The 23746-nt window shown below is 52.0% G+C and overlaps 1 protein-coding gene across 1 annotated transcript in view; it reads right to left on the bottom strand.

Moving 5' to 3' along the window:
* The window catches only part of KCNJ5 (potassium inwardly rectifying channel subfamily J member 5), a 31896-nt gene extending 10131 nt beyond the window's left edge, over positions 1–21765 (bottom strand). The window contains exon 1 of the mRNA XM_028528425.2: positions 21503–21765. The gene's annotated coding sequence lies outside the window, so the exon portion shown is untranslated. The remainder of the gene's footprint in view (positions 1–21502) is intronic.
* Positions 21766–23746: the final 1981 nt, after the last annotated feature.

The following is a 23746-nucleotide window of genomic DNA, read 5'->3' as shown; positions in this document are numbered from 1 at the left end:
TACACGACACCTGGGCTGCCCAACAATTAAGTGACAGAGCTAATATTTGGATTCCTGCTCGCCAGGCCCAAACCTGTGCTCTTTCCTTTTTGCCTCCCCATCTCCCTTCCTGTTACCTGAGATTTTAGCAGCAAACAGGAGGGAAGAGGCAGCCAGTGCCTGATTCGCCACGTGGTCACTTACCGTCTGAGTGGGGAACCTGTGGCTGCCCGAGCGCTCACTAACATGACTGATGACTATATAGACCCACCATTAAAATTTCTGTTGCACCCTGGCTGGCGTAGCTCAGTGGACTGAGAGCGGGCTGAGAACCAAAGTGTCGCAGGTTCGATTCCCAGTCAGGCCACATACCTGGGTTGCAGGCCATGGCCCCCAGCAACCGCACATTGATGTTTTTCTCTCTCTCTCTTTCTCCCTCCCTTCCCTCTCTAAAAATAAATAAATAAAATCTTTTAAAAAATTATCTGTTGCAGTAATTCTTTGCCCTCCAAAAAACTGAGGTGGGCAAGTTGTTAATGCCCCGAGACTTTCAAACAGCTGTAAACTTATATGTGGAATTTAAAAATAAAACCATCCTCATGGAGAGAACAGACTGGTGGTTGCCAGGGGCGGTGATGAATAAAAATGGGCGAAGGGTTCAAAAGGCACGAACTTTAGTTGTAAGTCCCGAGGACATCCCGTCCCACGTGGCAACTACAGTTAACAGTGCTGCACTGTGTGCTTGAAAGTTGCTAAGAGAATAGATCTTAAAAGTTCTCATCACGAGAAAAAAATCTTGTAACTCTGTGTGGTGAAGGGTTACGTGGTGAATAAGTCACCTAGATTCCTTGTGGTGATCATTTTTTAATATATATGTGTATCAAATCATTATATTATGCACCTAAAACTAATATAATGATATATGTCCATTGTATCTCAATAAAGAATAAATTTTAAAAAGACTCTAAGATGTTTTTGGAGTACATTCTGCGCTTTAAAGAAACACTGAGAAACCTGTAGCTCTCGGTCTGTTTTTCTGATGATTGGCTCCCACCTGTGTGAGATGCTTTAAGACACTAAGGAAGCTAGGAGACAGCGTGAGAGTCTCTGAGCTAGGAATAGCAGGTTAAATTTCTCAGCATTCACGATCTAGGCACTGTGCTAGGAAATTTATACCCTCATTCATAATCCTCCCAACAAGCTATTAGACAAATGCTATTATTATCTGTCCAATCTTCAGATGAGGAAAATGAAGCTCAAGCAGCGAACAGCTGAGTCAGGTTTGCAGCTCAAGAGCTCGCCACACCTACCCTCCATGGCCTCCACCTTCCACAGCACCCACCCTCCATGCCACCCACCCTCCACAGCCTGTACTCTCTACAGCCTGCGGAGTGGATGTGTATGGCTCATGCTTAGACTGATGAGCTGCTCCTTCCAGAAAGTTCTACGGGCTTTTCTGCTCTTGGGAGAAGTCACCTGTGGGGATACTATCATTCAGTCCTTATTCATCTTTATAATCAAGCCTTTCTTGATTCCCACGTTTCTGCCTTCCCCGGAAACTGTGTCCCCAATAGAACAACCCGGATGCATGTTCTCTACCCTGTGGAGCCACTGCCTCGCTGACTGCACGAGGGAGTGTTCACCCACTACAGAGTGGCAGAGGAGGCTCGAAGAGGTTTTCCTCTGCTGCCTGGGGTGTTGCAGCAATTCCAAGACAACCTTTTGCCATAACACACGGGGGGTCGTTGGTCTCCAACATCGCTGCCCAGTTCCCCTGTGCACAGGGCCACCTGCTCCCTGCTCCACCATGACAGTTACAAAGATAAACACAGGATGTGCTTGGTGCAGCTTTGAGGGATCACAGGCACAATTTTGCTCTGCCTCTGGGGAGGGGACCTTTCATTGAAAATGTAACAGGAGATGCCCAGAAACAGTGAGACATGCTGCGGGTCCCAAGCCCTGTGTGGCCCCAGGGACCTCAGCTGTCGGGATGCAGGCGGGAACCGCGGGGAGGGCCGCTGGGAGTCCCCCAGCCCACGTCAGGCCGAGCAGTGCGGTGCCAGGGGACGGCTCCTGGCCAGGGAACCTGGGAGAGCTCGTTCTCCTGCCCTCAGCTGTTTCGGCCAACAGCTTTCTGCCAACAGCTTTCTGCTGATTTTCTGCACTGTTTCCTTCTTTATTTTTAAACACACTTCCATGTATCCTTGTAGGAGAAGGCCTCATGCGGTCCCACAAACAGAACAAGGTTTTCTAGGACACGTCAGCCCAGGTCGGAGGACAGCTCTGGCATCCAGCGGACAGGAAAGAGAGGTTTACTTCCAATTTGGTGCTGGGATGCATTCTCCACGTGGACTGGAATTGCCTGCAGAAGCAATTCCTCGCTCAGCCTAGACCTGGATTCCCGCTCAGCTTCCAGCGAACTTGCTCTGTGATCCAAAGACACGGTTCTGTCTTTGCCTCAGTTTACTGCTATAACGTACGAGTGCTATCTCCTGCCCATCCACCCTGGGGGGCATGTGGGGCCCAGGGAAAGAATGTCTGACTACAAACATATATATTCATCAACTCTCCTTGAATTGAAATGTAATGCAATATTCCATTAACCCCATCTTAAAGATGAAGAAAGAGGCCTAAGCATCTAGGTCAAGTGTAGGAAACCCCCGCCCCCCGACACACACACACACACACACACAATGTGTGATTTGCAGGACAGGTTTGGAGCTGAAAGGCTTGGAGCCTCTACCCCTCAGATCTCTTCAAAGAGCAAGTGAAATGCCCATTTGAGAAATCTTAACCTCCAGTGCTCTGGGCCCATGGAGAGAAAAAGGTATGTGGGGACATGGGAGATTCTTCTGTAAGGTTTTCAGGATGCATTCTATTAATTTATGCACCTATTCAGCAAGCATTAGCTGAGGATCTATGGGAGCCCATCTCCTGTGCTAAGAGCTGGAGATGAAGCAGTGAAGGTCGATGCCATATCTAGCCCTGCTCGCTTTGCATTCTGGCACCACCCCTGGGAACCCAGGGGTCTTGCGAACTGCCTGTGGCGGGAGAGGCAGGGGAAAGCTGGTACCACAGCTGCTCTCCGCAGGGCCAGGGGAAGGCTCCGACCTGAGCAAACCCTGCTGGCCCTCCCCCAGCCCCTCGATGCTCTTCATCTTTAATCCTTCCGGTGTCCCTGAGTGGGAAGCTGTACCGAGACGTGATGAAAGCTCCCAGGAAAGACGGAGCTTAGAGTCCAACAAAGTGGTGCAATCTCTTTGATGTAAAAACACACAAGGAGAAGGCACCAAAAGAGGCAAAATCAAAGGAAATTGTGTTTTCAATGATACACTGACGAATATCGCATCCATTTAAGCGGACTTGTGTGTTAAGCGTTCCATTCCTCCCCTCGCCCCCACGTCATGGGGGAGCTCAGGAAAGGCAAGAGTCATGGTCACAGGCACTGGATGGGAGCTGCATGTGGGTGCTGGGAGGGTTCCCTGAAGAGAGCACTGGGCGGGGAGTCCTGTCTCAGACTCAGTTTCCCTACTGTGGAGATGCAAATAGCAGACATCCTTAATGGTCTCCTCCTTTCTCTCTCATATATGCTGGGTCCGAGCCTGCATTCCCCAAGACTGGGGATCTGGGACAAGGCTGGAGGGAGAGTGGTGCAGAGGGATGTACTCACATCTCCCACTGGGGCATCTGTATACTGTTCTGTGTGAATTCACAGGGCTGTACTGGGTGGGTGTTCTTAACGGTGCCCCCAGACATCCTCCAGGTCACTACACCAGAGTAGTAAAGGAGTTGCCAACAGAGAACATACTCGGCATAGGAAGGCTGATTCTCAGATGCTCACAAGATGCTCTTCCAGACTTGGGGACAGGACACTCACTTGCATCATTGGATCGTTATGGTACAGGTGACTTTAAGAAAGGGAATTCTCCTCTCTGGCTTTAGAGACAGAGGGGGTCATGGAGCAAGAAGTACAGGTGACCTCTTAAGAGCTGACAGCAGCAAGGACACAGGGACCTCCACCCTGCAAGTCACAAAGAACTAAATTCTGCACCAACCACAGGAGCTTGGAAGAGGCCCCGAGTTCCAGAGAAGAAGGCACTGGCTGACCCCTCAGTGTAGCCTGGTGACACCCTGTGCAGAGAACAGAGGTCGCCGGTCGTGCCCACACCGTGGACCCACAGAACTGTGTGCTCACAGATGGGCATTGTTTTAGGCCATTAAATGAAACCGGTGGTCATTTGTTATGACAGAAATTAAACACTAACTGTCTAGAAGGGAGAAGCAGGTGATAGTCAAGCAAGTGGACTCTGGCATCAGACCGCCTAGACCCCTGCTCTACCTTGAGCCTGGGACTCTTGGGGAAGTGACTTCTCCAAGACTCAGTTACTTTACCTGTGAAACAGATGATAATGGTGCCAACCCCAGAGGGCCACTGTGAAGGTCAAATGAAAGATGTTGAGTACAGGGCCTGGCTTGTCGAAGCTCTCTGAAGTGCTGGCTGCTCTTCTTCTTCTTTTCTATCTGGGGGAAGGGTTGGGACAGGGGAGGACAGGCCCACCCAGTGCCTCAGGCAATTCAAGGACGAGGGAGAAGAGCCACTGGCCCCCAGTGCCCACCACCAACATTGTGTTTCATGTCATTCGCTCCTAAGAGGGAGGGACTGTCTTCATGTCACCAATGGGGAACTTCGGACAGAGCTTCAATGACTTGCCCAGAGTCACCCAGCTAATGCCTCGGAGCTGAGCTCCAAACCCAGCAGCTCCAGACCCGAGGTGGCTGTGTGGAGAAGCATTGTCCCTAATGCTGCTGCTCCAAAAGGGGGTCTCCACGCTCCATCTCTTTGGGATCCTTCTTGCTCTGGTTCCTCAAGAAGCTGGGCCGGAAAGACTAAGAACTTCCCATTTGGCTCTTCTACACCGAGGAAGCCTGTTCTGGCGCTCAGCTGAGGGGCGTTTCTCCTGCTCCTGAGCTGCCTCCTCCCTGTGGGACTTCTCCTCTGCTCTGAGCCTCCTGGGTCCCCACGGGCCCCCTCCTGCAGCAGCAGCAGCAGCGTGGGGCAGAGGAGCAGAGGAGGTGACCGATGGGACCTGGACTAGGGTTCCCCAAGTGCAGAGGCGGGCCCCAGGGATCCCCCAGGCGTGGTGGGAACCAGGAGCTCCGAACGCTTCGGGGGACAGGGATCCCTGAAGGAGGCAACACTGCGGGGCTCCAATCACAGTGGCCTGGAGGCTGGGATCAAGGGTCCCCGGGTGCCCAGTGGTGAGTACAGCTTTCTGTGACCCACTTGTCTCGGGAGGCTGTTATGCCACAGATGTCCCCTGAGTTGGAAAGAGCAGCTCTAGCTGCTTCTCCGCCTCTTGTCCCTGACAGTTGCAGACAGCTTGAGGAGGTAGTGCAGGCACATTGCTGCCCCTGTGCCCATCCATCCTGCCCACTTCCTGGCCCTCAGGACAGACCCAGGGCTGAGAGGGGTCGGGTGGTGCCAGGGAGCCGACCCAGGGGACCAAGCTTGGAAGCCAGTGTCTGAGCCCCTCTCAGCCAAGGAGGGGTCAGCCAACAGCTTAAGCCACCCAGAGTCTGCATGTCCAGGCCACACAGATGGGCTTTCTCCTCCCCCAGGGTCAGACCTGGTTGCGGGCAGCAACATGACCACCCTTAAAACAATAGCCACGGCCCTCTTTTCAGTGCCTTCTGAGGTTCAATGGAGAAGAAGTCAGCAGTAGCGAATCTTTAAAAACTTATCAGGTATTTTATCACCTTAGGTGGCTGTCTATCTTTAATTCCTGGATGTTTTCTAGTTTTACTTTCGGGTTCAAAACCTGTCCTGGGGACAGCACAGGAGACAGGGTGTGGAGCCCACCAGAAACCGTGACACGCAGGCTCAGTCCACCCGTCAGTGGAGCCCCCACGGAGCAGCCTCTGTGGGTTGGCACAGCGCCCGCCCCAGGGCGGGAGGGGGTGGGAGCACCTCACCAGCCTTCCTTGGCTTCTTGTCAAATGCAGATTCTGGTTCGGTAGGTCCGGGGTTCCCGGTGCTGGTGACAAAGGTGCCACATCCTAAACCTCAGGGGAAGCTTCGTAGGGGCGTTACCAGCTGGGAGGACACACAGGATGGGCTGGACACAAAAATTCCTCAACAGCAGATCAGGGCAGGGAGGCACGTCTGAGGCCTGTAGCTTCCTTGACAAAGAGCAAGTGCCCATCAGTAGATGAGTGGATGCAAAGGCGGTGGTGCGTTTACACAGCAGAAGGCTACGCGGCTGTAAAAAAGAAGGAAATCCTACCCTTTGCAACAGCATGGAGGGACCTGGAGAATATTATGCTAAACAAAACAGGCCAGTTGGAGAAAGACAAGTCCCATGTGATCTCAGTCACATGTGGAATCTGATGAACAAACTGAACTAACACGCAACATGGAAACAGACTTACAGACGGAGAGCAGACTGACTGCTGTCAGGGAGGAGGGATGTTTGGGGAGTTGGGGAAAAAAGGTGAAGGGATCAAGCAGAAAAATAAAACCCTCAGAGACAGACGAGAGTACGGTGACCAGTACTCTAGTCTGGGAGGTAGGAGAGGGTGAAGGGGGATAAATGGCGATGGAGGGAGACCTGGGGTGGTGAACACACAACACATTGTACAGTTGATGAATTATAGAATTGTACCCTGAAACCTGCATAACTTTATTAACCAATGCCACCCCAATAAATTTTTTTAAAAAAGATCAATCTTTACCTTAGCTGAGCCTATCTAATGTCTTTGTGCATCTAAGATAACAGACCTTTGAAATGTCAGAGAAATCTCCTTTTCCAGACCCCTCAGGGCACGAGACTACAGAACCCCTCGTGGCTGCCTTGCTCCCCACCCCCACTCCACCTCTGTGAGCTGTAAATGTTAATTCTGAACTATCCTGTCCCCGCCAAAGTGAAAGAAGCCCGTGTTCCTCTATTTTGCCTTTTTGTCCAGTCCCAGCGATTTCCGCGCTGTGCTTTCTTCCGCCCCCTTAATCTGCCACCGTGGCCTCCACCTGACCCTCCTTCCATCTTCTCCTCTGATTCTGAGTATAAAATAAGCTGCAAAACTGCCCTTCTCGGGAGCATTTTTTCCCACTGCATTGATGTTTTGTTTCACAGCAATGGTTGTCAGTTGGGCCCAAATAAACGAGCAGTAACTTCTCTACAGGCTGCATGTCTTCAAGGAGCTGCCAGTGATGTAGATGCCTCTGGTCCTGAGTCCAGGCCCTGCCCTGGGTGCTCCTGGTTAATCATCTGGGACCCGGCTGCCAGGCAGGCCGGGGCGCCTGACCATAGGGGACTCTAACCAGTAAAGTGGACTAAGGACCACGGCTCCATTTCCTGCCTTCGAGGAGCTCCCGTTACGGCCGGCCGGTAACATGCAGGCAGTAGTGGCCTGTCAGAGAGGCTGAGGAGTGGCTCTGCATTCTGCCTGGCCAGGGTAGCGAGGAAGAGTCAGGCAGGCCTTTGGTGGAGGAGGGGAGGCGAGCCTTCCTGACCTCAGAAGCCGGGGAGCGGACAATGCTACACTAGCAGCTTACATATGAAGCACCCACTATGTGCCATCCGGGGCTGGGTGCTTTCTAGGCACTGGCTCGTTTAATACTGAGACGAATCTGTTAAGTCTGCCCCAGCAGCCTCATTCGCAGATCAGCCAGGCGGAGGGATTTCATAACTCGAGTAAGGCCGCTCAGTCACTAAGTGGCCCAACCAGGGACTCCAAAGGCAGCCACCGCTGCCCCGAAGGCAGCTTTTCCTCCACCCCCAGGGCCTGAGCAGGTCACCCGTGTTTGTGGGCCTCCGTGGGGCTCAGGCCCCGAAACGCATGGCCCGGGGGACAGCCTGGTGACACATCCTGCCTTTCTCAAGAGCCAAAAGCGCTCCCTTCATGCTTACAGCTGCTCCCCAACTTCTCCCAACGACAGCAACATTTGCTCCCACGGGTCGCTAACTGCTTCAAGGAAACAGGGTGTTCACATTTGCCAGCTAACATCTACTGTCCTGGAATAATCGTGGAGAGCCCCATTAATTCCCAGAAGTGTCTGTGTTTGAACAATATAGCCCCTTCTAAGGAAGGCGTGTCTGCCTGTCAGGAGTCGGGCGAAGACCTTGGCACTCCTGAGTATTTTAGCAGAAGGGGTGGGGCGTGCTGTAGTAACCAGGACCCCTGAGCTTGGTACCGAACTCTGCCCTGACAAAGGCAGGCGAGTGAGGTCAGAAAACAGAGCTGCTGCTTCTTTCTACCCAGGCACACTGCAGCTGCTGACTGATCAGGGGACACACTTTTTCCTATTTTCATTCAAATATAAGCTCTCTTCAGACTTTTGTTTTCGTATTTTGAATAAAGAAAAAGATTTTAGAAGGTATAATTCCCTTCATTTTTAAAGTTTTTTTTAAAGATTTTATCTACCAGCCCTGGCTGGCATAGCTCAGTGGATTGAGTGCGGGCTGCGAACCAAAGTGTTGCAGGTTCGATTCCCAGTCAGGGTACATGCCTAGGTTGCGGGCCACGGCCCCCAGCAACCACACATTGATGTTTCTCTTTCTCTCTCTTTCTCCCTCCCTTCCCTCTCTAAAAATAAATAAATAAAAATCTAAAAAAAATATTTTATCTACCTATTTTTAGAGAGGGAAGGGAGGGAGAAAGAGAGAGAGAGAGAGAGAGAGAGAAACATCAGTGTGCGGCCGCTGGGGGTCATAGCCCACAACCCAGGCATGTACCCTGATTGGGAATCGAACCTGCGACACTACATTCCCTTCATTTTAAGAAAAGTAATTATACGAACAGATGGTAAATGCAACAGAACTTGTTCCAGGTTGTGGGGCACAATAGGGATCAGTGGGAACTGGGGTAAGCTGAACACACATGAAATTGTCAAGGGGTCACTGCTACTGAGCTCGTGGTGTGGAAGGAAGCTCTCGCCATGCAAGAATGTGGGGCTGGTGCTGGAAGATCTGCCACTTTCCTTTTCCAGAAAAGCTAGAAACAAAGGCTTTTAAATTTGAAATCTCGGTTTTTTTAAATGTTGACAACTCATTCATCAGTTTTTGAAACAGTGAGCTAGACTAAGAAAATATATCTGTGAGTCAGACTCAGTCTGACAGCTGCCAATTTATACTCCTGGGCTCCTGAGTCAGAGAGGCTCTTCCTCACATGCGCACGTCGGGCTGTACTTTGAATTACGCTGAGCGTGGTGTTAAGAGTTGAGGTAATGTCAATAAATTCTCTACACAGCTTTCCCGTTGCACTAATGAGTCTGCCATGAACCCAACCTGCGGGCACTCAGCACAAAGGAAGCCAGAGGGCTGAGCTGGGGCCCACACAGGGGCAGAGAGAGGGGATAAGGGGCTGCTCCCTCATTCCCACCACCCTGGTTGCCATGGTCCTAACCAGCCCCGGCTCTATGTCCACAGCCTTGTTCCCTGTCCCCCGCCACAGTCCGTTCTGTCCCCAGATGGCTGCCATGATCACCCTACTGTGACTGTCCCACCCCTTCTTACGGTGCATCTTCTGCCTGGCTGCCTTCTCTCCTCCAACTGCACCCCTTGCAGACACACTGCCGAGAGCAGTGCTGGGTGAGCATGCAGTCCTCCGTTTCACTGCTGGCAGAAGTGGTTCTCAACGGGCAGAGATTTCTGACTATAAATACTTCAAAGAAGGTGGCGGGAGCTCCGTCTCTGGAGGAGGGTGGGTCAGGTCACATCCAGAGCTGTTGCTGGCTCAGATGTCAGGCATGCTGAGGACCAGCCATCGGGGCATCCTGGGAAGGTAGGCCTGTGGAGCTGGGTGGGGGGATCGGAGGTAAGACCACATGTGCTGGTTTTCATATCCAGGATGCTCCTCGCTGACATGGGCTCCCAAGAGCCCCGGAGTGTGAGCTCCTTGTAGCTCTGCTCCTAGCCAAGTGCCCGAGAAGGGGGGTTCTGTCCAGGTGTGCCAGAGCCGAGGTGACTGTCGGCACCTCTCTCTCTGGAATGCAGACGTGTGCATGGCTGTGGGAGGGGGAGTGTGTGCCAGGAGCAGGGCGAGGGGCTTTTGGTGGCACATGGAGCTGGACAATGTGGATGGAGGAACAGGCTGCGTGAGACAGGACACTTCATCACCAGTGGTATCCCTGCGCACCGTGTTCCCGACTGCTGAGCCACTAAGGCCTCTGCAAGGGGACCACTGGGAGAGGCAGGGGACAAGGGCCCTGATGCTCAGAATGACCGTCGCTGGGGCCCCAGTCTCCTCTCCTCAGGTGCCTCTGGGGCTGTCTCAGGTCCTCAGCAGCGGGGAGGGGGATTCTTGTTCAGAGCAAAGTCAGGGTGAGGATGTCACTGCGGGACTCAGCTTGCTCCTCAAATGATCCAGCCGTCGTCCGCTCTGACTCAGAGACACCCATCTGTGCCACTTTCCCTGTGCCCTTTGCACTCTGCTGCTTCTGTTCTAAACATATGTTCGATGTAGTTCCTGCAGCGGGTTGCGCTGACTTGGTTTCTTTGCTGAAAATCACCAGGAGTGACATTTCCGTGGGTGCTATTCTGGACTAGCTGCCTCACCTACATTAAAGTCACTTATTCATCTCAGCTACCCTGTGGAGGGAGCACCATGTGCCCATTGTACAGATGTGGAGACCGAGACTCAGAGGAGATCGGGAACCGGTCCAAGTTTACATGGCAGGCGAACAGCAAAGCCTGGCTTTGAACAACACTAGTCTGACCACGGAACCCACACTCTCCCACTCTCCCACTCAATGCCATCGAAGCCCAGAGCACGAAACTGTGCTACAATTCCGAATTACAATCCTGACTCTCCTGGCTCTGAATGACACATTTCTCCATAGGTCCCTATGCTGGGTCTCTGTCCTATATAAGAAATGGGAATATTCCCAGGAACCATAATATCAATGTCTGCCATTTTACCAGGAAGATCCTACCCTGCCAAATCCAGTAGAACGCACTCGGCCCCTTACCCAACTTGCCACAGGTTAAGAGCAGGTGTGAGGCAAGAAATAACACCAGTATTGTTACTACATGGAATTGCGATGGAATGGTAATGGTAGCTGGCCTCTCTGTGGGGTCCTTTCAGAACTCTGGGACTCCGACGAGATCGGTCCCACTTTACAGTTGGGTAGTGCAGTTGCCTAGGCACACGAGTGTGGGCTAACCCCCCAGGTGATCACCCTGCAGGCACAGAGACACTGAGTGTGAAGGGCTAAGTAGTGCAAACACTGAGAGGTTTAACACTACGTCTAGCAGGTGGCCCTGACTCCCAGCTGTGCAGGGATGGGGGCCAGGCTGGGCCACAGGGGCCACTAGGAGGTGAGCCTGGGGCCTTGGGAGTGTGGCAGCCCGGGCAAGGGAAAGATCATTGGAAGCCCATTGAATCGCATCCTTGGAGGATTCTCCTCCACACTACTTCTAAGGAAGTAGTGAAACCCTGTGCATTATTCTGTGGTATCTGGAGAGAAACACGTACCCTACTAGAAGTGCTGTGGACGGACCCCATGCTTCCTTTGTCATTACATAAACAACAATAATGAGAGTTCACGACAACGATAAAAAGGAAAAAGAGGTGGATTAAATGGTGTTTCACTTAAGGGTTTTTAAAGGAGGACAGAATTCTTGTCTGAAATGGCAGCAGACAGAGCTGCCATTGGTTTGAGGAGAAAATAATACAGAGACAAAAAATAATTTTGATGGCATTTAAAAGATCCACTTGAGTATATCTAAATGAGTCCAGATATACTCAGCATTTTATAAATCCTTATCTGAGGATTTTTTAAAAAAATTGATTTGAGAGACAGAGAGAGAGAGAGAGAGAGCGTGACACTGGCTGGTTGCCTCCCACATGTGCCCTAACTGGGGATGGAACCTGCCACCTAGGCATGTGCCTTGACCGGGAATTGAACCTCCAGCCTTTTGGTGTACAGCATGACGATCCAACCAACTGAGCCACTTGACCAGGGCTATTTCACAATTTTTAAAAGGTCAAAATAGGCCTAATTCAAGGTATGCAATATCGATTTGAAAGGCTTAATTACATGTGAGTACTTTTCAAGCCATTTAACATTTCATACGTAGCTCATGGTTGAGTAATGCACCTGTGGGACAGCCTGCCCGCCTGTGACTAAGGTTCGCAACTCGTTTGGCTCTCACTTGCTGGAGACGAAATATTTCATTTCCCTCCTTGGCAGCTGCCGTGGGCCACTTGTGGGGTCATTCCATCGGCTCATCCTAATCCTTCCTTAGCCCGTGCTCACTGGCCACAGTCCAGATGCACGCTCCCGAGTCCCCATAGAAGATGTATGCAAACGGGCACAAAAATCAAATTAATTCATTTCATATTTTCCCCAGGCTTGTACTTGTTTATCCAGTACTTTTCCTTTGAAATCTGTTGTCTATTTGAAAGTGAGCAGCACAGTTATGCTATATTCTCTTCATTATAATCCTGCACTGTGGGCATGTATGCATTCTGCATTAAATAATAAAGGAGATTAATAATTAAATCAAAATGAAAAACCACTTATTCCCTCTCTCCCACCCAAGAGACAGATTTCCTGGGCAGGTGCCAGTTTACCAACGGCAGTAAGGGAAGGAGAGGTGGGAGCAGTGCGGAGAAGACAGTGTCAGGAGAGCAAGGTGGGTGAGTTCCAATAGACTGCTATGCAAATGAAACAGGTGCGTGTGATAGACGGTATGTGAGATGGTGAGAAGGGACCAGGGACCAGGGAAGAATAGATACAATTCTAATGATTGTAGCTGAAATCTCCTGGGGGCTCATCATACACCAGATTGCATCTTAAACGCTTTACATGTATCGATTCATTTCATTATTTCAGAAAAGACACGAGATGGGTTCTGCTAAAGAAGCTGAGGCATAAGATAGGTGAGTAAACTGTTAGTGCTGCTGATCTGGGTGTGAACTCAGGGTGACAAGCGCTAGAGTCAAACTCCAAGTTTAAGAAAATCAAGGGGAGTCCTGGCTGCTGTAGCTCAGTGGATTGAGTGTGGGCTGTGAACCAAAGGGTCGCTGGTTTGATTCCCAGTCAGGGCACATGCCTGGGTTGTGGGCCAGGTCCCCACTTGGGGTCCAACCAGAGGAGCAAACACACACTGATGTTTCTCTTTCTCTTTCTCTCCCTTCCCCTCTCTCTAAATAAATAAAGTCTTTACGAAAGAAAAAAAGAAAGAAAAACAAAGAGAAGAGAATGCCCCCAGTGACCTGGTAAGCCGGAATGAGACAAGTGTCTGGGGAGAATGAATCAAAGACGAAAGGCCAGTGAGAACAGAGAAGACTAGAGTGAAGAGAGTCAGAATAAGGGACTGTGAAGAGAGAACAGTGAAGGGACGGGGATGTGAACATGAGCCTCAGAACGGGACTTGGGAAGAAGAACAGACTGGATAAGAACATCAGCCAAAGGGAAACAAGTCATCGGACTCCCACGGCCGGACGGACGCCTTGCCTGTGCTGTCATATTTGCCCTTTTCCAGGTCAGTTCAAGGCAGTGTCGTTAGACCCACTTTACAGGAAGTAAAGCGAAGATCTGGGAAACCGAGTGAGATGCCCAAGGGCACACAGTTAGTCACGACAGATCAAAGAGAACTGCTGTTAACTGTGAATGCTGATGACAGGATCAAAGAATATCTAAATAAGTGGAGAGACAAGCTGTGTTTATGGATGCGAAGATGCAATACAGTAAAGATGTCAATTGTTCCCAAACTGACATACAGATTTAATGTACTTCTGATAAAAATCACACAAGGTTTTTTTGCAGCTACAGGTAAGATTATTCCAAAATCTATCTGGCCCTAGCCGGGTGACTCAGTCGGTTGGAGTGTCATCCATACACCAAAATGTTGCAGGTTCCATTCCCAGTCAGGGCACGTACCTCGGCTGCAGGTTCAGTCCCTGGTCGAGGCGTGTATGAGAGGCGACAGATTGATGTTCCTCTCTCTCTCTTTCACCCCTCCCTCCTTTCTTCTGTCTCTAAAATCAATTAGTAAACAACATATCCTTGAATGAAGATTAAACAAAATAAAGTCTACATAAAAAGTCAAAGGAACTAGATAAGGTAAAACAATTTTGAGAAGAGAATAAACTAGACGGATGCAGTCCGCTCAATCATGAAACTCAGCGCACAGCCAGGGTGGTCCGGACCACGTGGTGCTGGCGGGGCAGACCCACAGATTCGCCACATGGGGCGGACAGCCCAGAGACAGGCCTGCACAGAGAGCCCTGCCAGTTTGGGGCAAAAGGGCCAACGGGGTTGCGTGGAGGAAAGACAGTCTTTTCAACAAATGGAGCAGGCACGGGGAGACTGGACATCACAGGCAAGCAAGGGGACCGCGGCCCTTTCAGTCTCGGACTTCAGTGAACTCCCAGTGGGTCGTGAACTTACATGTAAAAGGTACAGCTAGGAGACTTCTAGAAAAAAAAATGTGGGAGAAACTCTATGAGATCTCGGCAGGCAAAAGGTTAGACTGAAAGCCTGATCCACAAGAGGAAAAAAACGATAAATGTGGACCTCATCAAAATGAAAAACTTTTGCTCTAAGGAAGGCCCTGTTGAAAGATAAAGAGACAAGCTTGCAGACTGCATGTTTGACAAGGGGTAGTATCCAGAATATAGGAAAGATTCTCAAAACTCAGCAGTAAAACAAACAAACAATCCAATTAGGAAATGGGCAAAGACGTGAAGGGACATTTGGCTGAAGAAAATCGATGGAGAGCAAATAAGCACAAGGAAGGGATCATCAGCCACTAGGGAAACGCAAATTAAAACCACAGGGAGACATCTCTGCTCATCTATCAGAACGGTTACAGTAAAGAAAGAGCCACAACAGCAAACGCTGGCCGGGATGTGGAGAAGCTGGATCACTCAGACGTTGTTGGTGGGACGTAAAACGGCACAGCCATGATGAAGAGCTCCGACAGTTTCTTAAAATGAAGAAAAATAGCCCTGGCTGGTGTAGCTCAGTGGATTGAGCTCGGGCTGCGAACCAAAATGTCGCAGGTTCAATTCCCAGTCAGGGTACATGCCTGGGTTGCAGGCCATGACCCCCAGCAACTGCACATTGATGTTTCTCTTTATCTCCCTCCCTTCCCTCTCTAAAAATAAATAAATAAAATCTTTAAAAATGTCTGTTATAAAAAAATGAAGAAAAAAATCCCAAACATGTAACTGCCACACAAACCATCAATTGCACTTGGGCACTGATCCCAGAGAAATGAAAACTCAGGTTCACACCATGAAGCAGCGGATGGACACCGATGGCGGCTCCATGTGTAAACGCTCTGAACTGGAGACCAGCCGGGAGTCTCCTGAGGGCTGACCTGCGAAGCACACGGAGGCACACCCACGCAGTGGGATCTCGCACAGCAACTCACACACCTCCGCACACACCAGCCCGGGTGATCTCCGGAGGATTACACGGAGTGAGAAAAGACCGATCATACTTCCAGCCTGTGTGATTCTGCTCCATATAACATTCTACACAGACTGCAGTAATGGAGAACAGACGAGTGGCGGCCAGGGGATAAGGAGGATGTGGCCCAGAAGAAAGTAGGTGTGGCCACTATAAAAAAGGCAATGATGAGAGATCTTTGTGGTGAGGAAAATACCATGTTTTGTTCCCAAGTCCTCCTGCCTCTTCACCTCTGGTAACCACAGATCTGATCTCTTTTTCTATGAGTTTTCTGTTTTTGTTTGATCCCATCTATAAGTGAGAACATACAGCATTTGTCTTTCTGTCTGACTTGGCATAAAACCCTCTAGTCCGTGTTGTTGTAAATGGCAGGATTTCATTCTTCATGGTTGAAGAACATTCCATTATATGTATGAGTATATCTGTGTAAATATATGCATATATATGAATAATTTAATATCATACACATATTTAATGTATATACAGTGTATATGTGTATATACTGGATGTGTGTGTGTGTGTGTGTATACTCCATGTCTTGGCTGTTGTAAACCATGCTGCTAAGAACACGGGGTGCAGGCATCTCTTTGACATGGTTTTGTTTCATTTCAATGTATTCTCAGAAATGGAATTACTGGGTCACGTAGTTATTCTATTTTTAATTTTTGAGGAAGCTCCACACCGTTTTCCAAAGTGGCTGCACCGACCGACATTCCCACCAACAGTGTGTGGGCTTCCCTTTTCCCCACACCCTCGCCAGCGTCCACTTCCTGTCTGCTGGAGAAGAGGACGAGCCCCACTCTAACGGGGGCCGGGTGGCAGACATCTCATTGTGGTTCTGATTTTTGTGCCCCTCATGATTGGGGATGTTCAGCATTTTTTACATGCCTGGGAAAAAACTCTCCAGGTCTTTCATCCATTTTTTAATTAGATTCTTTTGAAAAGTTTTTTTTTTTTGCTACTGAGCTGTATGAGTTCTTTATGTATTTTGGATTAAAAACCCCCGTCATAGATGTGTGGTCTGCAAATATTTTCCCCGTTCTTTAGGCTGTCTTTTCATTTTGTTGATTGTCTTCTTTTGCTGTGAGAAATGTTTTATGCCAACTCTTGGTGGGTTTTGATATAAAAACTATAGCTTTGCAAGATGTTACCCCTGAGAGAAACGGGGTAGATGATATAGGAGAGCTCTGAATTATTTCTTACACCACATGTGACCCTACAGTTATCTCAGAGGAAGAAGTTTAATACAAAGTAAAAGGATGGAGGCGGTAGAAAAGGACTGGGACTAAGGAATCACTGCAGGACATTCAGGGTAGAGACAGTGAGTGAGAGAAAGAGGCACAAATGAAGTAAAAAAGGGGGGTGCAAACTGAGAAGAAAAAGGAGGGGGGAAAAGAAATAAAATGTGACTGAGTGTGAGCGCTTAGGAACCTGGGAAGTCCAAGCACAAGAAGTAGAGTTCCCCCCCAGGGCCTGCTCGGGGCCACCAGAGCTGGCCTCTCCCTGCCCCTCCTTCGGGCTCCCTACTTTCTTCTGCCATCCCCACAATCCCTCTTGTTTTCCACGCCCCTTCCCCCAGGAAGCCTCCCCTGGTTCTTCCCAGCCCTCCTTTGGTTCTCTTTGCACCTCTCTCCTAGCACCTACCCCGATGCTGTAACTGGTCACGGGCACCCCTGCCTGCCCCGCTGGTGTGGGAGGCCTGTCTGAGACAGGACAGGAGAGTGGGCAGAGGGGCGCACACCCATTTCCAAAGGAATATATGAGTGACTTTAAGTTCATCCAATATAAATGGTGCTTTCCGAAGTGACTAAGGCAACCTGACTCGGGACTGGGCGGCCTGCCCACACTGATGTCCAGGGGGTCGTTCTGCCATAGCCCTGGTTAACCGGCGGTCATCCTCTTGGCTTGTAAGTGTCCCTGGAAGCCAGGCACCTGTGGGGCCTCTCGTCCCTGCTGGATGGTGAGCTTCCTGGAACAGAGGCAGAGCCTGGTTCCTGACGCTGCTCTGACCCTCCTCCTGGCCGGCCTTTGAGCATCAGTGGCTCAACAGCACAATCTTGGGAGGGGGGCAGGACCAAGCACAGGACACAGGTTTGTCCAGATGCCACTTCTCCACTCTAGCTCTTCCCCTCCCTCTCCTTTATGAATAGCAAGAAATAATGTAGGATGATGGCATCAGAGTCTACCTGCTTTTTTTTTTTATCCTCACCCAAGGACATGCCTATTGACTTGAGAGACAGGGGAAGGGAGGGAGAGAGGGAGAGAAGCATTGATGAGAGGGAAACACTGATTGGTTGCTCATCGGGGTGCTTCTCGTATGCACTCCGACTAAGCATGTACCCTGGTGGGAATCCAACCTGCCACCCTTCGGTTTACGGGACAATGCTCCAACCAATAGGGCAGCGCAGAGAAGCTGTAGAGGCGGGCAGCACTCCCCGCCCCCAACCACCAAGTCACAGGAGATGAGAGTGACTTGAACCATGACACTGAAGGCTTGTCAAGACTGCCCCCGCCCTCCCCCTCCATGTCCCTTTTCACCCCCAGCCCAGCCTTCGGCCACCACATGGACTGACCCTTGGTGACTAGGAAGTGCTGTTGCCACCTGCCAGACTGGTCAGATTCTTCCTGACCTTTGCCCCCCAGCCCACTCCGGTTTGGAATGATAATGGAACTTAACATTTGCACACCAGCCAAGATCTCCAGGGTCATGTGTTAAAGATTTGGCCCTGACATTTAACTTAACACGGCTGTTGGCAAGGGCCGCTGCCAGCCTGCGCTCCGGAGCCCAGAATAGCTCGCTTATCAGAATGTCAGGGAGGAGGGGCTGGGTAAGTTATGCTGTGCTGTCAGGGTCACCGGACCGTCCCTTGGCGGCCAGGGTCTCAGGAAGAGGGGGCTGTCCTCTCTGTGTTAAAATAGTTCCAGAGAAAGCCATTCCACAAGTATCTTAGAATAATACATTTAGGTGTTTTTTCTTTCTTCCCAAATGTCTCCCTATAATTCTTTGCATCTGAACTCACATTCTTCTTATCTTGTCTTTAGGAAAACCAGAAAAATTCCTCCATGGCTGACCACTGTTTCAATAGACATCTGACCAGAGACCCTCCCTTAGAAACACTGGCAGCTGTCGATGGCCTGCCTGTGGCTCCGACATGGTGAAAAGGGCTCCTTCCCACTCCCGAGTGGATTCCCGGACTCGGCCTCCCTCTCCACGGTCCTCCTCCCCCACCCTAAATATGTATTGCTCAGAAAATGCAAGCTTTTGAGAACATTCTCCTGAGTAGGAGGCGTAAACCTGCTCGAATGACCACATTCCAAGGTTTTCAAAAATGAAGTATTCCTGGCACATTATAGGTGATCAAATGAAGGCATTGCTGAACTGACTTAAAAACAAAAACTAGACATAGACATGGTTTTTGAGTACGTGAACATTCAGTACGTCCATTGTGACTTTGAGCACAGAAGGTGTGGAGAACCCGGTCGTTTTTAGAGCACATGGTAGATGCAGAAGGGGCGCTCTAGTTCGCTCTGGTTCTCCTGTGTGCGGCAGGGTTAACCGCATCCCTGGTGACTGGAGCCCCTTCAGGACCAGAAACCGGGCAGGCGCTTGCAGAAAGCCCACAGGGACCGCGCTGCACAGTCTGCCAGGAGCACTGAGGCTGAGAAGATGTTTGTTTGTGGCAGAGGCACACTGACGTTTCTGCTGGACCCACAGAGGAAAGGGCCCTGCACCACTCAGGGTGTGCCTGGAGCCGCAGGGGCATGCATGATGGGGAGCCCATTGGGACCAGGCTTCATCACAGAGAGGGGAGGCAGCGAGCTTCCTGCGGCCCCTTCTGGGCTTACTGCCCTGCCCCTCCCACCCCTGGCTGCTGCCCCATGCCGCTCACTCATTCTCTGCTTAATGCAGGTGGGCTGCTTAATGAAGTGACTCCGCCTGTGAGGGATGCCAGCAGTGAACAGCGGCTTTTGGAGGGGACAGGAGCATCGATGTCGGGTGATCCCTTTTCTCTCGCTGAGCTAGAGTGAATCTACTACGTGGTGTGGGGAGGACCGGCAGCACTGTGCTTTCTCGGAATGTGCAGGAAAGTTCTCTGTGTGATCATTTCTCTTCCGGAGGGGGCCCTGTTGCTGTTCTAATAATTGGTGCCACTGTTATCATTATTACCAATCTCATAATTAACAGAGTCTGACAAGTAATAAACACATGATAAATGTCCCCCTCACTCACACACAAACCCAATTCCTTGCCAGGTAAAAGGGGGCTTGTTTTTTCAGCCTTAGGTTGGAAGTCTCTACCTTGTGGACTTGGCTGCGGAGTGTTTGGGCACAGGGGGCTCTGGGGCATTGGGGTGAAGTGAAGTAGAGGGAGGATGAATGGGAAAAGCAGTGGGTGGGAGAGGAAAAGAACAATTCCATCTCGTACAGAAAACGCTTAAGCTCACATAGTAGGCATTCAGTAGGTGACAATCCTTGATACTGCCAAGCAGCAGACGCCCTGCACCCTTGCACCCCCACTGAGAGTGCAGCCCAAAGCCTCTGCGCAGAGTGACACCATCTCTGATCAGATCCAGGAGATCCACAGCTGGAGATCCCAGAGGAGCTGGCCGAGCCTTCTGTGTTGGTGCCAAGCCAGGGGCCTCTCCTCGCTGGCCACCACATCACTGCCCCTGCTGGGGTCACCCCCCCACCGCCAGGTGTTGGGAAGCCCTGGCCTCTCTCAGGCAGCTGGTGGGGTTCGCACCTGGGTCCCAGGAATGGGCACGGATTTGGGAAGGCCAGAACCCCTTCCAGGGGTAATGTTGGATAGTGGGATTTGCCCTCTGGATTTGAAGCCAGGGGGCAAGGGTTTAGAAGTTAATAGCTTTGCCGCTTACTAGTGCTCAGAACGCTCTAAGCTTCGGTGTCAGCAATAAAGCTGGTGCATTAACTGACCTCTGCCTCAGGGCTGGTGTCCAGACTAAGTCAGATCAGAGTGTCCAGCTCAGTCCTCCGTGCCGTAAGTATTAGCTTCTCTCAGTGCCTCGCTCCCACATGCAAAGTGCTTTGTGAACCAGAAGGCCCAAGGATGCCTAGCTCAGTGACGACACAACAGTTTGCCTCGGAGTCAGACCCAGGTGGGAATCTCACTTGCAGGTTGTGTGCATTCGAAAGCTACTCAGCCTCGCCACGCTGTGATTTCTCGCCTGTAGACTCGGGGTGATAATATCTGTTCCATTAAAAGGAGCAAAAGAGAGCAAAGTACTTGGCACAGCCTGACACAAATCAAACCTTCACGTACCTCGTGTACCCACTGATCTTCTGGTGTTGCAACACTGGTCTTACCTGACCCCTGACCCGAAGTGTGGGGTATGCCCTGGACCTCAGAGGCTCAGATACAACCTGGGAGCCGGGGCTACATTAGGCCAGGAGGAGAGCCCCATTTGCGGGGACGGGCACAGACAACTCTCCAGGGAGCTCCCTGGGTCTGGGGAAATGAGGATCGTGGCCATGCCCTTCCCCATTCCCTCTCCCCGCACTTGGAGCTGGGACTCCTGGCCTTTCTGAACAATTCGGAAGATGTTTAAAAAGAGATGGCGAGGCATGCAGGTGACCAGGCAGCAAGCGGCCGGCAGAGCAAGGCCATGCAATGCATTTGGCCAGGCTTAAAAGAAAGCGAGGTTAAGCTGGGGGTCTAAGGCTGACGGACCACACCCCCACCCCCACCGCCAAAACCCTGCCCGCTACACCTCCACCTGAAGCCACAGCCAATTCCTAGGAAAATATGCCCCTCTCCCACTGCTCTGGCCTCTTTCACCACCGAGGGGGTCGTGGGGGGTGGGCAGGGATCCTTGCTCTGGTACCAAAACAGCCTTACAGTCTGATGAATGCCCACATCCCCAGCCCAAGGCGGCCGGCGGAGGGCTGTGGAGAGCTCAAATTTCCTGGGCGAACTTTGGACCCACCCTAAACCCTTCCCTGCTCCCCCCTCCTCCCGTTCCCAAGCAGGCTGGTGACTGGTAAAAGCCAGTTGCTAGGGACACGGGCGCCCTGATAGTGCCGTCCTGCCTTGCAGTCTGCTGAGCTGGGGGAGGAATGGGGGAGGAAAAGAAGACAACTTACTTGTTGCGATCGTAGCGTCCAAGTGTCACTGATGCTAACTTCTGGGGTGTCCCTTAGAGGTGGGGCCGGGAAGGGGGGCGTTCAGGGCCTTTGAGGGGACGCTGCAGCCCCCTCCATTACCCTGGCCTCAGACCCTGCCTAGAGCCTCTCCCTGTGCAGGTCCTGTTGGCAGAGGTTTCTGAGCCATCCTGTCCCTTCGGCGCCAGCCCCTCAGGCACTCCCTCCTCCAGCAGAGCAACCAGAGGCTCTCTCTCTCTGTCTGTCTTCCCCCCTTCCTCCCCTCCGCCCTCTTCTCTCCCGGGTTCTCCTCCTCTTCTGCCCCCAGTACAGACGGATCTCTGAGCAGCAAGGTGTAATAACCGATTTAAAGGGCCCCAGGCAAAGGCGGCGGGGGTGGGGTGAAGAGCGGGGAGGGGTTCCCACGTGATCAGGGGATACCAGCAGTTCTGAATGACTCGGAGCCTGGGAGGTGCAGAGAGAACCCGAGGGGACCGCGGCCGGGCGGATCCTCGTCCCCTCCCCCAGGCTCCGGCCACCACTCCCCCTCACCCCCACCCGCTCCTCTCGGCAGCAGTACTGGGTGTGCCTCCGGTCGGTCCTGCAGAGGCAAAGCACAGAGGACTCTGCGCACGCGGGGGCAGGTGTGAGCGTGTGTGCTTGTGCGTGCGCGCCCGCAAGTGCAGGTGTGAACGCGTGTGTACCTGAGTGTGAGAGCCGGTGGTTAGGGGTGCGGTGGAGCAGACCGAAAGAGGGAAGGAGCTAGGAGGGCAGAAATATTGGATGGAGTCTGGGAGGGGTAGTTCAGGCACTCCGCGGTGCACAGAGAGGGAGGCTGGCAAAATTTAGTTGCGTTTCTCCAGCTGGAACAGAGCAGGTGGGAGACTTGCCTTGGGGAAGTCGGGGGAGCCAGGGTCTGGACGCTGCGTCCCCACCCCCTCACTCCTGTGGGTGGAGTGATGGCCTGGGGCGCCCCGACCCGCTGGCTGGAGGCGGAGCCGGTCCAGAGACAGCAAACAGGTCTGCCACTGCTCCCCGGGGTTCCGGCTCTCTGCTCCCTCCCCGCCACCCTCTCCCGATACCCTATGGCGGGGTTGGAAGAGCGGGAAATGCTCCCTCCACTCCCGTCTCTGCGCAGCCCAGAGGCACAGCCAGAGCTGAGTGCTCGCCGGGCTGGGGAGAGCCACGCCCCGCCCTTTTGGATTCCTGCCTGCCTGGAGGAAGGATGACGGCGAGTATTTAATCTTTAGTTCCAGTGACTTGTAGGAAAAGGCAGCTGCAGACGTCACAGCTCCTGCGAAGGGAGGGCTGCGTCTGTGTGTGTGTGTGTGGGTGGGGTGGGGTGGGGTGGGGTGGGGTGGGGGTGAGGTGGGTGGGGGGTTGTGGGGAGCTCACAGGCTTCTCTGAGGACTGAGTGGTCCACTCAGGGTGGCGCTTCCTAGCCAGTGGGTCTCCCTAGGGCCCCCTCGTCTGTTGCCTAACCTTTTGGGTTCAACATCCCTGTCCTAGGCCCTGGGAGTGTCTCCCTTGGGGTTGAGGGGGGGGGGGTGGTGGCGGTGGTGCTGGTGGGCAGACCAGTGTCCACCAAGCAAGGACTATGGCTGTCATGTTCTCTGCTGTGTCCCCAGCACAGGTGCTCAATGAATATTTATCAGGTGAACACTGTCAACAACAGGAAGCAAGCTCTATTCAGTGACAAGGGGATAAATGCTGGTGTGGGGCGGGGCCTGCGGTGCACCAGGCCCACCCTCTATCTAGGGTGAGCTCAGCCCCAGGACCGCAGAGGGGAAGCTGGCTCTCTCACAGCCACCTGGGGGCTCCTCTGGTAGTGCAGAGCAGTGTGGACAGAAAAGGGGCCACGTGCAAACCCTGACAGGCTCAGGGGAGGCAGCATGGCGGGCGTGCAACTCAGAGACGGAAAGTAACCACATAGGGACACCCTGAACATCAAGATTCCTGATAGCAGATCATGGCAGGCAGTCCAGTCCTAGGCCTAGGGCTTCCTGGACAAAGGTCAGTCTTGACCTTAACTGAGCCTGCTGAAAGTCTTTGTGCATCTAAGATAACAGACCTTTGAAATGTCAGCGTAATCCCCCTCTACCAGACCCCTCAGGGCAGGAGAGCACAGAACCCCCCCGTGGTTACCTTGCCCCCCCATGTCATCTCTGCGTGCTGTCTATGTTTATTCTGAACTCTCCTGTGCCTGACAGGGTAGGGAACTGTGGGTCTCTCTGCTTTGCCTTTCTA

The sequence above is a fragment of the Phyllostomus discolor genome, chromosome 13, assembly GCF_004126475.2.
Source record: "Phyllostomus discolor isolate MPI-MPIP mPhyDis1 chromosome 13, mPhyDis1.pri.v3, whole genome shotgun sequence".
In the NCBI taxonomy this organism is placed as follows: domain Eukaryota; kingdom Metazoa; phylum Chordata; class Mammalia; order Chiroptera; family Phyllostomidae; genus Phyllostomus; species Phyllostomus discolor.
Note: the sequence above shows the minus strand (reverse complement) of the source record. Positions and strands in the feature narration are given on the sequence as shown.